Source organism: Amblyomma mixtum, chromosome 3, assembly GCF_055824585.1.
Source record: "Amblyomma mixtum isolate Tamu chromosome 3, ASM5582458v1, whole genome shotgun sequence".
NCBI classification, from domain to species: domain Eukaryota; kingdom Metazoa; phylum Arthropoda; class Arachnida; order Ixodida; family Ixodidae; genus Amblyomma; species Amblyomma mixtum.
The window spans coordinates 265,756,521-265,768,808 of NC_143014.1; positions in this window are offsets into that span (position 1 = coordinate 265,756,521).

Sequence of the window (12,288 nt, forward strand, 5' to 3'; positions counted from 1 at the left end):
TCACCCTGACATTCTGTGGAGTTACGGCAAGCGCAATAGCTCCCTCCTCAGCTGCTGTTGCGTCCCTCTGTCGGATGCTGCAGCATGAGGCTCGGACCTCGTGGTCCTTTGCTGCTACGGCTACGAAACCCGCTCTGCTTTATTATTCCGCCGCGTCCGTCTAAAACACTTCCTGTCTGTTTGCTAGCTTTTTGTAGCGAGAGCTATAATACTGCAGCTGGGACGCATTTCACCGTGTGCCTTCCAATAACCTTGAAACAGCCTTGAGATAAGTCATGGCGAGTGCTGCTATGCACATATAGGTAACAGTGTGTGGTCCATTTAGTGGTTCAACTCTGACCTTGATATTTGAAATTAAACTTTGAACTTTTACCTGAGCTTTGGACATTGAGCTTTAATCTTGAACTTTGATCATGCACTTTGACACTGCATTTTGACCTTACAAGTTGTCGGCAGAGGCAGCAAGAAAGTTACGTAGTAATTATGTGTAATCATAACACGCGAATCAATCGCAGCCGTGACGTCAGGTATGACTCCTCCCAACATTGCGGCAAGCAACTTCCGACCATCCGGCGGACATCACTCGCGAAGAGCGGGCTCTGAACAAAAAAATGAGACTGGCAAGGCTAAACGAGCGGCGGAAACCGCAGATGAACAAGAAGAGCGACTTCCCAAGAGCAGGACTAAAGAAGCAGAGAAGCGACGAAGCTACTACCGCAGACTATCAGTCACCGCAGCTTTCGCTACGTGAAATTCGGTTCGACAGTTTTGAACCGCTGTTTAACTTTTTCTGTAGAGCTTTCGCTCTGTCTTTTCATCTGTCCACATGGTGTACCGGGTGCGTGTTCATTGGGAGCGGTGGGGTTCTGATTTTCTTCCTTGTGTCTGTTGAAATACTCTTTGTGCGTTTGAGCCTCGCTCGAGGTGCGAAGGCGAACTTTTCTACTACTTGTAGGAATAGTTGCTGTTGCACTACTTAGGTAGCCTCAATGAGCTCGTCTAGTCTTTTTTTAAATCCTAATCTTCAGAATGTTCTGGGTGGATTTTTACGGCGGAGGAATATGGTGGTTTCGACGCCTTTCCTGATTAGGATTTCAATTTTGCTCTTTTCTGCCCTGGCCAGCCGTAGGCACGGTGCCACGTATGGGATACTATACTGATTACGAATGATTTGGACTAGTCTCAAGAGTTTCATCTCCTTCATTCCCGCGTGTATATTTGCTATTCTTTTGAGTAGTCTACACGTCTGGCCTGCACTCAATTTGACTTTTGCTATTGTTTCCGTGTTTCTACAGTTCGACTGTATCCTCAGACTCAGTACTCTAGTCATGTCTACCCTGGGCATTTTGTCCTTCTTTACCGTTAGCGTGATCCTGTGTTCATGGGGCTTTCTTTGTCACTTTTACGGGCCGAAGGAGACTGCTTCCGATTTCTCGGCAACGCATTCAAAATTTTATGCATAACAAGAGACACAAGTGTTCCCAGTGCGTTGAAACGACATGAGGAAATATGTATCAGCTTCTTTCCCTTTGCATTTGCAAAGACCCATTACAATGCCAGCAGACCCTTTATGAGCAGCTACGCAATCAAGCATCCCCAAAGCCGGCCCTCAATGAGAGCTTACTGCTCTTTGGGTTGGGAAAAACTGCTACATACAAGTATGCGCGCTAGTTTTTTTGAACCTGGGAAACTGCGATCAGGACAAGTTGAATTTCTTCTCTACATATAATATCTCAAACAAAAGACGAACATAGAGGTAAGCTCGCCGCCAAGTATCGCTATTTTTAATTGAGGATTAGAAAGATCAGCGCTGTGTGTGTATTATCCGTCGTCCTAGCTGCTCTGTCAGGGTTCCAAGCAGTTACACGAACCACTTTCGCGGTGGCGGACATTTTACGCTGGGTTGCTATTCAGTGGTCCTCCTACAAGGAATCTTCGCTTCACTGCCGCATTTAAACCACTCCATGATATTCTAATGCATGTGGGAATGGGCTTGGGAATGGGCGAAAAACATTTTCCAAATCTGAACACATATTGCACGACGACGAGCTTAAGAGTGAAGAGCCACAGCGCAACACACGCCCGAATGGTTTCCCCTTCGTCTGTCGAACCTATTCAAACACTATAAAGAAGAACCGAGCTTTTAAGATACAGTAAATGTAACTTGACCCTCCTGACACCTGAGGAGCGGAGTAAATGCAAGGGTCAGGCGACGTCCGCCAGAGTTGCGTGGTTGGCACGCGGGCGCTCGAAGTGAATATCGTAGCGGTAACCGCCACCGCGTGCTTCTACCGTTCAGATGACAGAGAACAAATTGTGACAAGAGGTGTAAATTCATTCATCTCACCGCAACAGAATTAAAGCCACTTTCTCATACTCACGTCAAGCAGGACTGCCCGCTTCTCCAGAGGTCTCCGGAGGTCTCCGGAGTTAGGCCTTCGCAAAAACCGTCATCCGAGCTGCAGCCCACAACAGCCGCATTACCTCATTCAAGGACACATCCAAAGCGCACGGGAGCGCCGAGCCAGCCGAGACAGTGGACAGTCGCACGAGAGGCGAACTCGCTGTGTATGTAGACAGACGGCCACATCATGGCAGCGGCGTTAGGCAAGGCAACGGCGTCCTCGCCGGAGCACGACGATGGCACAAGCACCAAGAAAGTCTCCCTTGGTAGACATTTTGACTTGACAATGAATATATTGTGGCGCAAGCAACCGACTACGCGGGATCGACGCCAAACACGTTCAGTTAGCTAAAAGGAACGGAAACTGCTCACTAGGAGCAGCCCGTAACTTCGCACGGCGAGTCTTCGGACATCTTCGATGACCTTAACAACCGCCCTATACAAATTAACTTCATAGTTAAGTGCTTACCAGAGCTGAAAAACTGAAAACTGAAAAACACGGGAAGAATCACCAAGGAGTTTTTCGCCACCCACTAGAAGGTTGAAGCGGGAGAAATTGAACAGATTCATGTCATTGGTAGGCGCAAGTCTGATAGCATCCCCCGATAGTAATTAAACTCTTCACCTACAAAAGCAAAATTTCCATCTTAAAAGACGCATTAAAATTGTAGGACGCAACTTCCCCTAAAGTACAGATTGACGAAGACTTTTCACCGAAACTGCTAGTGGCGCTGGAAAACTTTGATATATTCTGGAGGGCAGGCGAAAGCGAAGTTAGAATGTCACATAAGCTGAGCATAAGAGATATAATATACAGAAACCACAAGATTCGTGGCCGTATTGTGCAGTGAAGCAGAGGGGTGCCCATTTCATGTGATAATTACTAAAACGCTTTTCCGAATGAAGGTATTTGAAACACTTGGACCTATATCATTCATTGTTGCCGACTACCGTAGTTTGCTGCCAAGGCAAGGAGACTTTCCATCATTGGCAGTCGCTATCCAGACGTTACTCTGACAAAATAAACATAGCTAAACAGAAATATCTCGAACGCTGAGCTACTTTTTTCATATGCATTTTCGGTTTTTCGAAGGGACTGGTCCTGTTAAAGGGCTGGAGGCATTCGGATTGGCGTTTAAAACACAACTCGTACATCTCTCTTAATTATCGATTCCACACTTGAAGTGCTATGAATAGCAATATGCACACGTACCCAAATATCCTGGATGGCGTATGTTACAGACCGCGTGACGCTTAGTAAGATTTTATTGATCGTCTGTCTGACGAAATCGATGATGTGATGTCAAGCTTTCCAAATACTCCTATTTTCCTTGGTGGTGATTTCAACTATCCCAGTATTGACTGGATCAACTGTACCATACCGAACAAATTTACCCGGTAGTGCACGTATGGAAATGAGCGATATTACTAATTACTATGAATTAAAACAAATTGTTACGTGCCAATGAGCCATAAGTTTGTTTTAGAATTATTCTTGACAATCAATCCTGTACTCGCGGCATGCAATATTACTGAATGTATTAGTGATCACCACGCTGTGCATTGCACTTTAGCATTTCGAGTTCAGAAATGAGGCCGCATGGGCGAACAAATATTCCATCATAACAGAGGAGATGTGGTATAGGTATTGACAATCCTGAGTGAATTTCGTCTTCCTACTTGCACCAGCTTAATGGAAGAACAATTGAAGAAAACTGGAAGATTTTGCGTGAGAAACTAATTAACTGCCAAGCAGCATGTGTCGTTTACACTATAAACAAACCGCATGGGTGTTTAAGATTTGCATTACAATCTGAAGCCACTGGACTGAAGCCACTCTCTGCCACCGTGAGGTTGCTTGTGGAGCACCTGCCCTGGCAGTGCAGTACACGTCGGTTAGCTGCTGCACCGCAGCGCGGGAAGTGGTATGAGGACTCCCAATGACCTATTAATGTTAAGTAGAAAATGACGAATTTTGCATATAGGTGCCTTAAGAATTAACGCAATCTCGTCATATCGTTCAGTCCGATCTCGCTGATAAATCTCTGAAGCGTGCCTCATATGCTTGAAAACCGAGCTGCGTACCGAAACCACAGTGAAAACCAAAGTGCTACAATAATTCGTATTTGGGCTTTCCGCGCCAAATCGTCGGCCATTTTTTAAATATACTTCCGCCATGTGGAGGAGCAAGAAAAGGCACATGGAAATATAAAACTAGCTAGTCGAGCTCCCCCATGTTGAGTTTTCTTCCTTAGTTCCTTGTCCTTTGGTTCAGCGTAAGTATCGTTGCAACTGAGTCTGGTTGCAAAAAGCTGTGAAGAGTCGCCGAAGTGTTGTGTGGTCATGCGACCCGGCTGCTCACTCGAAAGAAGTGGTTTCAATCCCGGGCGCAGCCGTCGCATTTCGATGCCAGCGAAAGACTAGAGGCCTGTGTACACTGCGATGTCAGTTCATGTTAGAGAACCTCGGGTGGTCCAAATTTCCGAGCCTTTCACTACGGCGTCCCTCATGGGCAGAGTCACTTTGGGACGTTAACTACCCAAAACCCATAAACTGTAAAGGTTCATCGTCCCGACCTTGCACATTTCAGATTGATTCATCAGGAAAAAATAAATTATCACTGATCCATAAGCGGAAATTTATTCACAATACTACGATGTGACAGGCCAGAGGCAAGTTTCTCTGAAAAAGCATTAGCAGCGTTCATTTAGACGTTGAAGCAGCGTTCACTTAGACTGCACCGCCGACTCTGACGCACAGCAACGCCCAGCGTGCGGCCGGCGCCCAGTGTTGCGCTCTACTCTCTCCCTCTGCTCCCTTCGCTCGCCGAAATGGTTATGTGCATGCTTTCTCCTCGCCCTATCTTCCCTGCAGAAGTAGCTCATCGACGCGTCTTCTGTCAACAGTACCACGAAATGAAATGCTGTGGCGACCAGCGACCGTAAAGCAGACGGAATGCCGCTTTTGCACGTCGTTATCCAGCCAGAAACACGCGAAGGATTCGGGTTTATCGTTCAGCGCGCGACAGCCTCTTTCGTTCCTAAGATAACACTTTTTCTTTGGTGAAGTGGCCGATGCACAATCACCAGCATAAGAATCCGGAGAGACCATTCAATCCTAAACAGCAAATCGAGACTATATTTCCTGTGAGAAGGTCCGTACAAGCGCAGCTAAATTTTCCTTTCAAGGTGCGATGCCTGTTCCTTCAAAGTGTTAATGAACGTCGCTTTTATTTCTATTCCAGGACGTAATAAAATCTTTCTTTTTATGTTCGCGTTTTAGTTCTCTCGTCCGCCTTTCATTTGGTCTGAAGACAACAGCGCAGTAGCAACACCGACAAAAAAGACGGACGCAAACAAAGGCGTACCTCTTTCTTGTCCTTGTTGCTACTGTGCTGCAGGCCTCAGTACGATGAACGAACTAGCCAGCCATTCTGTATTAGACAATTTCATTGGTTACTCACATTTCGTTTAGTGGAGGCAGCTCCGCAAAATGCATGCTGAGTGAAGGCAGTAGCCCGCTAATCTCGCTTGCTGCCGAGCTGTCTGCGCACTGTCCGCGTCGTATAGTGGTGTCGTCTGCCGGTACGCGTGAACATGACACGGTAGGGGCAGCAGACGACAAATGAACCCACGTGGAGGCCGGTACGCTGAAGGCACGGTTGACGGGAAAAAGCGCATACTGTGTATAGGTATTTGAATGCTGGTATTGCGTTAGGGCACATCTCATCTCTCACAGCACCCGTACTGTCCTCTTCTGTTGGCCTATCGTCTAGTGTAGCCGCACAAGCCGAAGAGCACTCGAAAATGAGAGCTCCCGATCTGTCGCCAGCATAAGCTCATGATCATTGACGTGTTGTGGAATCCTTTCGTGCCGTCTTTCATTTTGACGCCCACCCTTTGGGCCGAACGTCTGTTTTTAAGCATCGGATAAAAGCAGGCTACTCCTCCCCTGTTCATCGACTGCCGTCCAGAGTCTTCAGTGCCGAACGGACCGTCATCAAACAGGATGTTGAGAAGGTGCTAGGCAAGGACATTGTTGAGCATTCCTAAATTCCGTGGGCCTTTCTCCTCTGGTCTTAGTCAAATCGAAGGACGGTACCTCGCACTTTTGCGTCATGTACAGCCACCGTAACCGAATTGCAAAAAAAGCGTCTATTCATTACCCTCTATAGACGATGCCCTGGACTGCCTTCACAGAGCCATATATTTCTCGTCTATTGATCTTCCTTCCGGTTATTGGCGGATTGCCGTGGACAACATGTACTGCGGAAAAATAGCAGTCATTACTCCCGATAGTTTCTATCGGTTTAATCGGTTTAAACCGTAGAAAAAACGGTTTGTATCAGAGTGACGAATAAGAAAGTACCCATGAACTTCCCATATTATCTACAAGGACAGATGCTAAGGAACGTTCAAGAGTATAAATACCTAGGCATCATAATTTCATCAGACTTAAAATGGAACAAACAGGTAATATATATCGCTAATAAAGCAATGGCAGCTCTGTACTGGCTCAAGCGCTCGCTTAGATCTGCATCAGTCGATAGTAAGCGCCTAGCATACACATCACTTGTCCGCTCTATACTGGGGTATGGAATAATATGTTGTGTCCCCTTCAGCAAAGAGAACATAATAAAACTGAAGCGTGTTCAGAGGAAAGCGGTTAGATTAATTTTTAACAAGTATCGCCGTCATGACTCACCTACAGAACTATTAAGGCAAGCCAACCTTCCAACCATAGAAAGTCGAGCCAGACTACTGCGCCTCAAGTTTCTTTTCGTTCTTTTTATTGCCTGCATGAAAGTCGATACAAGTAAGTACTTACTGGAATCAAATACACGTAGTACCAGAACCAAACAAACATTTAACTGAAAACAGATTTCACAACGACATATTCCGATACTCATTTTTCCCACGAGCGATCCGTGAGTGGAACAGCTTGGCTAGCGATGCTGTCAATAGACGATATGCGAAATTGCTTGGCGGTCTGGCAACACCGCGCCCACAACTTTAGGTTTCCATCTTGGCTCGGTCGAGCTCGTCGAGCTGGTGCATCGTTTGCTATACGTACTTTCTTCTTGCGAGTGGAATTTCAACAGGCAAGCTTCAGCTCCTGCGTCGTTTTCATAGCTGATCTTTGACCAAATGTAGGTGCTTTCAATAAGCGCCAGCTTATTCCTACCACGTCCTCAGCTTCGCTTGAAGTCTGGCGCTGATGATCGCAATAATCGGCACTCGAAAGTGGGTTGGAAAGTCGAACCGGGACCGTGTGCTGTTGTCGTTTTAATGCTCGCATTAAAGCACAAGTTCAAGAAGCATCACGCATTATCATGGCTATTTTATTTCCAGGTGGACGCGAATTCATCTGGTAGGGTAGCGAGCGGCTATTTTGCGGTGAGTGCGCACGTGTGTTGACAAACTTCTGTGACAGTGCGCGCCGACGCCAGGAGCTTCGTGCATTGCAGTATAATCACACAAGACCCTCGACCAGCTGCGTAATTCGATTCCTTTACTGTAATGTCCAATGCGCATCCGCGGTTTTCAACGTCACCGTTTCAGAGCCCGGCGTCGTTGATTTTCGCCACAATTCGTTGAAACCACCTCCTGCTTAAGACGCACTCAGTCGACATTAACAAGAGGAAAGTAGGCATGCACATATAATTCAAAATATTGTAAGCAAAGACGCAGCTTTCTTTTCAGATAAGCACTGAGCCAACGCGGCGGCTTGATTAGAGAAAGATGCTACCGCTGTAGGTGCATGCACGGACTCGATACGCTGGTCAAGCTGTGTGTGCAGGGGCGAAATTAGCATGTTCGGTTGCTTCAGAAACTTAATTAGCTTACTCCCAAACTTGGACAAATGGCTTTGTTGAGAAGCAAGCTGTTGGAGCTTGCCACAACGATAATAAAATCTGATGGCCTGAAGCTTTTTCAGAACACTGTTGCACGTACTTTCTAGCTTAGAAATGCGTCCCTCCTTTATAATAAAGTAGCTGTATTATTCGCTTCTTCTTTTTTAGATTTTCGTCGCCGCAGGTATCGAAGGTATAGGAATCCTCAAGAAATAAAGCATTCGCACCTCAGTTTTTATACGTAGGGTGTATTGCTTCACAAAGACTCCCTAACGCGCATAACATATGCGTATGGTCCAGAGAGTTTGCTCGTCCTTCTAAAACTAATTGAACACGGGAAAAACTTAACTGAACACGTAGCCAACTAAGCAATAATCGGCATATGGTTCTTCGAGTGAAGCCACGGCACGAGCGATTGGCCCGCTCAAAAAAATTATCTTCTCTATGACGTTGTTCAAGTATGCGTCTATATATATTCACGCCCGACCGTAGAGTTTATAAATGCACGAAATCGGCTTCTAATTTTGATCAGAGACAACAAAGGCTGTGGTCCTTATCTTAATTTAAACGCAAATCACCTCGAGATATTTGTCAAAAATCAGCGCAGAAAGCGAAAGCTGCGCACTGATCCGCGTGCTGACACATGATACCTCGCATGGCATTTTGTCTTACTAAAACGTTGGGACGAGGTAAAAAAAAAATAGAAAAGCGAGAAGCTGGAACGCACCTAGTTCTGGCACGCATCGTAGTGTCTTTTCGCAGTGGAGAGGGTAGCGCAACACTGCATCGGCATTTTACTTTTCAAACGAAGCGCAGCCGTTTTAACCCAACGCTGGGCAGCGGTTTCGTTTTCTGTACCATACCAACATGGAGGACTTAGTTCTCGGAGCGCCGAGAGATGGCGCTGCGCATTTCGCATTTCGTCTATTGCGCATCTCTCGAAGCTTTCATCGCTTACATATCAAGCAATGCTGTACAGTTTAGACCGGGACGCATGCGCGCTATGTTGCTTCTTGATTTGGTTGTCTGTATGTTTGTTTGATATTTGTCAAAAGATGATGCGTCTTTCATTTGCTTCTTGAATATGTACTCACTTTTTAGACTTTTAGCTTTTTGTCTCTGTTTTCGTGTGCTAAATATTCTTACCTATCATTTACTCCTCTTTATGGCCATTTTTTAGCGTTTGTATAAGCGAACATAGAATACATATCTACTGCCTCATCAGTTCAAATTGCTTATGACCGTGCCTACTTGAAGTTTATTGCTTTCAATGTGTAATGTGTCCCTTTCCTGCAACGGCCTCAAATGTGAGGCTAGCAGTATGTTCAAATAAATAAAATAAAATAAAAAATGCCGTTTGGTCTGTTCAATGCGCAGGCCAATTTGAAGCGGATGACGGGCTCCTTTCTTCGCTGATTCTAATGGTCGACATGCTTATATTACCTAGATGATGTAGTAGTCTTCTCGGCGCCCTTTGACACTCATCTTGAAATACTTTCAGCTATCCTAGCTCTTTTTCGCGGCGCTGGCCTCCAGCTAAACTCCTCGAAGCCTCTTTATGGCCGCCGCCACTTCACAATCCTCGTCCATCTCGTCGGAGCTTCGTCAATGCGCCTGGACCAAAATGAAATCCGCTCCATCAGATTTCTCTATTCCCTAGTCTCCAGAGGATGTCTGCAGCTCTATTGGCCTTTGTCCACACTTCCGACGCTTTGTTTATAATTTCTCGGCAATTACCCGTCCGTAAAAAGTAGTGGGCGACATCCTTCGGCTCCGTACTATCCAGCACAACATCTCCACATGATATCATCCTCCCACTAATGAACTTACCGAACGCCTGAATCGAACACTCACAGATATGCTGTACGTGTCTGCCGACCATCGCGATTGGGATGAAATTTTGCCTTATATCACATTCGCTTATAATTCGTCCCGCCATGCGACCGCAGAGTGCGCCAAGGATGTCATTGCACGTGCCAACATGGCGTGCCAAGTTTCTCACGCTCAATTCTCCGCATTTCAAGTCAAGCAGAAGGCCATTTACGACTGCCAACATCTGGACACGCACTTCTCCCCAAGGTCCCTCCTCCTCTCGTGGTGTCATTCTAGCCGTGTTGGGCAGTCTGGAAAGCTGCTGCCCCGATACACTGACCTTCATCGAATCCTTCGCCAGGTGATCGACGACGCGTACGAAATTAGTCCCGTCTCTTCTGCGACATATCCACCCGCCCTGTAATTCTTGTCGTTGATATCGCTCGCCTCAATCCATACCACCCCCTTAATCAGACTTCACCTTAGCCTTTTACACTGTTGAGCTCTATTATCGCGTTTCGAGACTAAGTGTTATGCGTTTTAACGCAAATCCTAACCCAGTGGTCGCGATCGCAACCGAGGAGATTGCATAATGGAAGAAAATTACAACAGGCGGTAGCGTGATGCCCGAAAGTAAACCGCATCTGTCCGGTAAATAAATCCCTGTCTGTCAGGCGTCACAGTCCAGCCACTTAGTCGTGATATCCGTGTAAATTTTTTGGCCGAACCGTTTTCGGCAGAATGTCCCCGTTGGTGTCATACGATTCTGGTTTTCGTGCACCATAAAGTTACTAGTTTAGTAAGAGCCTAGCTCTCGGCAGGGAGCCAAACCGCCCACCTATGTTATTTGTTTTAACGCTCGATAATTGATCGTTGCGTTAGCGTTGCTCATTTCTTCAACCTTCACCTTTTTAAAAAAAATTAAAACTGCATTGCAGTTCCAAAATATCTCTGCCTCTCCCGTAACCGAGAGTAGAGCAAGCATGAAATGTTTACGGGCATAACACATTGGTTGTAGATGGTACTAGTCAAAATCTTGAAGTGGGTCTTGTGTTCAACACACCACACCACACTCCTCTTCTTCCGTCGAAGCGATCGCCTGCAATAGTGCGGGCTTAAGTAGGCAGCCGCGAACCGTGGCGGCCTTGTCGCTTTCGGGAGCGGCCGCATAATCATGACGTTGTCGGCAAGGGCGAGCAGTCTTCTGCTGTGGCGTATCACTCGCAAAGCGATCGCTTTCCGCAAGACGCTTCCTACCTCTCCTTTCATCAGGCTCCATTTCTCGGCTTAAGCATCTGTAACGGTGGCGGCATTGAAATGCAGGACGATGCAAAAGCGTACGCGAACACGACGAGACACGGGCCTGACAAGAATGTATATGCAGCGTGTTCGAATACTCCGCGAGCGTGTATACATCTGCTTGCCATAGGGGGAACGTCATGAGCCGAAGGCCCAGCAGCCGGTCTTTTGCATGCGTGAGTGTGGGACCGCTGCGCCATCCTTGGGGACGGCGCGAAAGCAGTTTTTCCGCCCAAAGCCCTTCTCGCCCTGGAGCTCCCCTCTTGCTCTAAGCGGCCCTCTCAGAGATTCTCGTTAAATCTCGTGCTGTGCCCGGATGCTCTCGTTTCAGTGCCCCGATGAGTGGAATTCAGTGCCCGCATGTTGGCTCTCGGTCTCGGCTTGACGTCACCACACTGCCGTACACGGGAGCCGAAAGCATTTCATGCTTAATACCGAAAATGAAATTATGCCCCTAAATCTAGCTGATATAAAGTCCGGCACATGTGTTGCGCCGCAAGTAGTATAGCCACATGTGACGCCGGGGAGCCGCATTCAAAGCTTGCAAAAGGAAGGAGTTTTCCTTGGGCGTCCGACCAACCGGCTCGTTTCCCCTGTGCTCAGCCTGAGACAAAGCCTTCACCTAAAGAGGAAGGCTATTCACCGAGTGCACAGTTACGACGACAATTAAACCCAGCACAATTTCGGCATTAAATTACGTATTCAGTGCCAGTGTACTGCGCAATTTCCGTGCACGTTGAATCAGCAACGTAGTCCAAATTTTCGGTGTCGGCACTGGCGCCCTTTAGCCAGAGTCGCTTTGGAAACGTTGAATATTATAAACGAAATCAAACGTGTTCAACATAAATGACGGAAGCAAACAGCATGCGAAAGGTAGGAGCATAGGGGCTGTATTTTTTTTAGTTGGTAGTTTTATAAG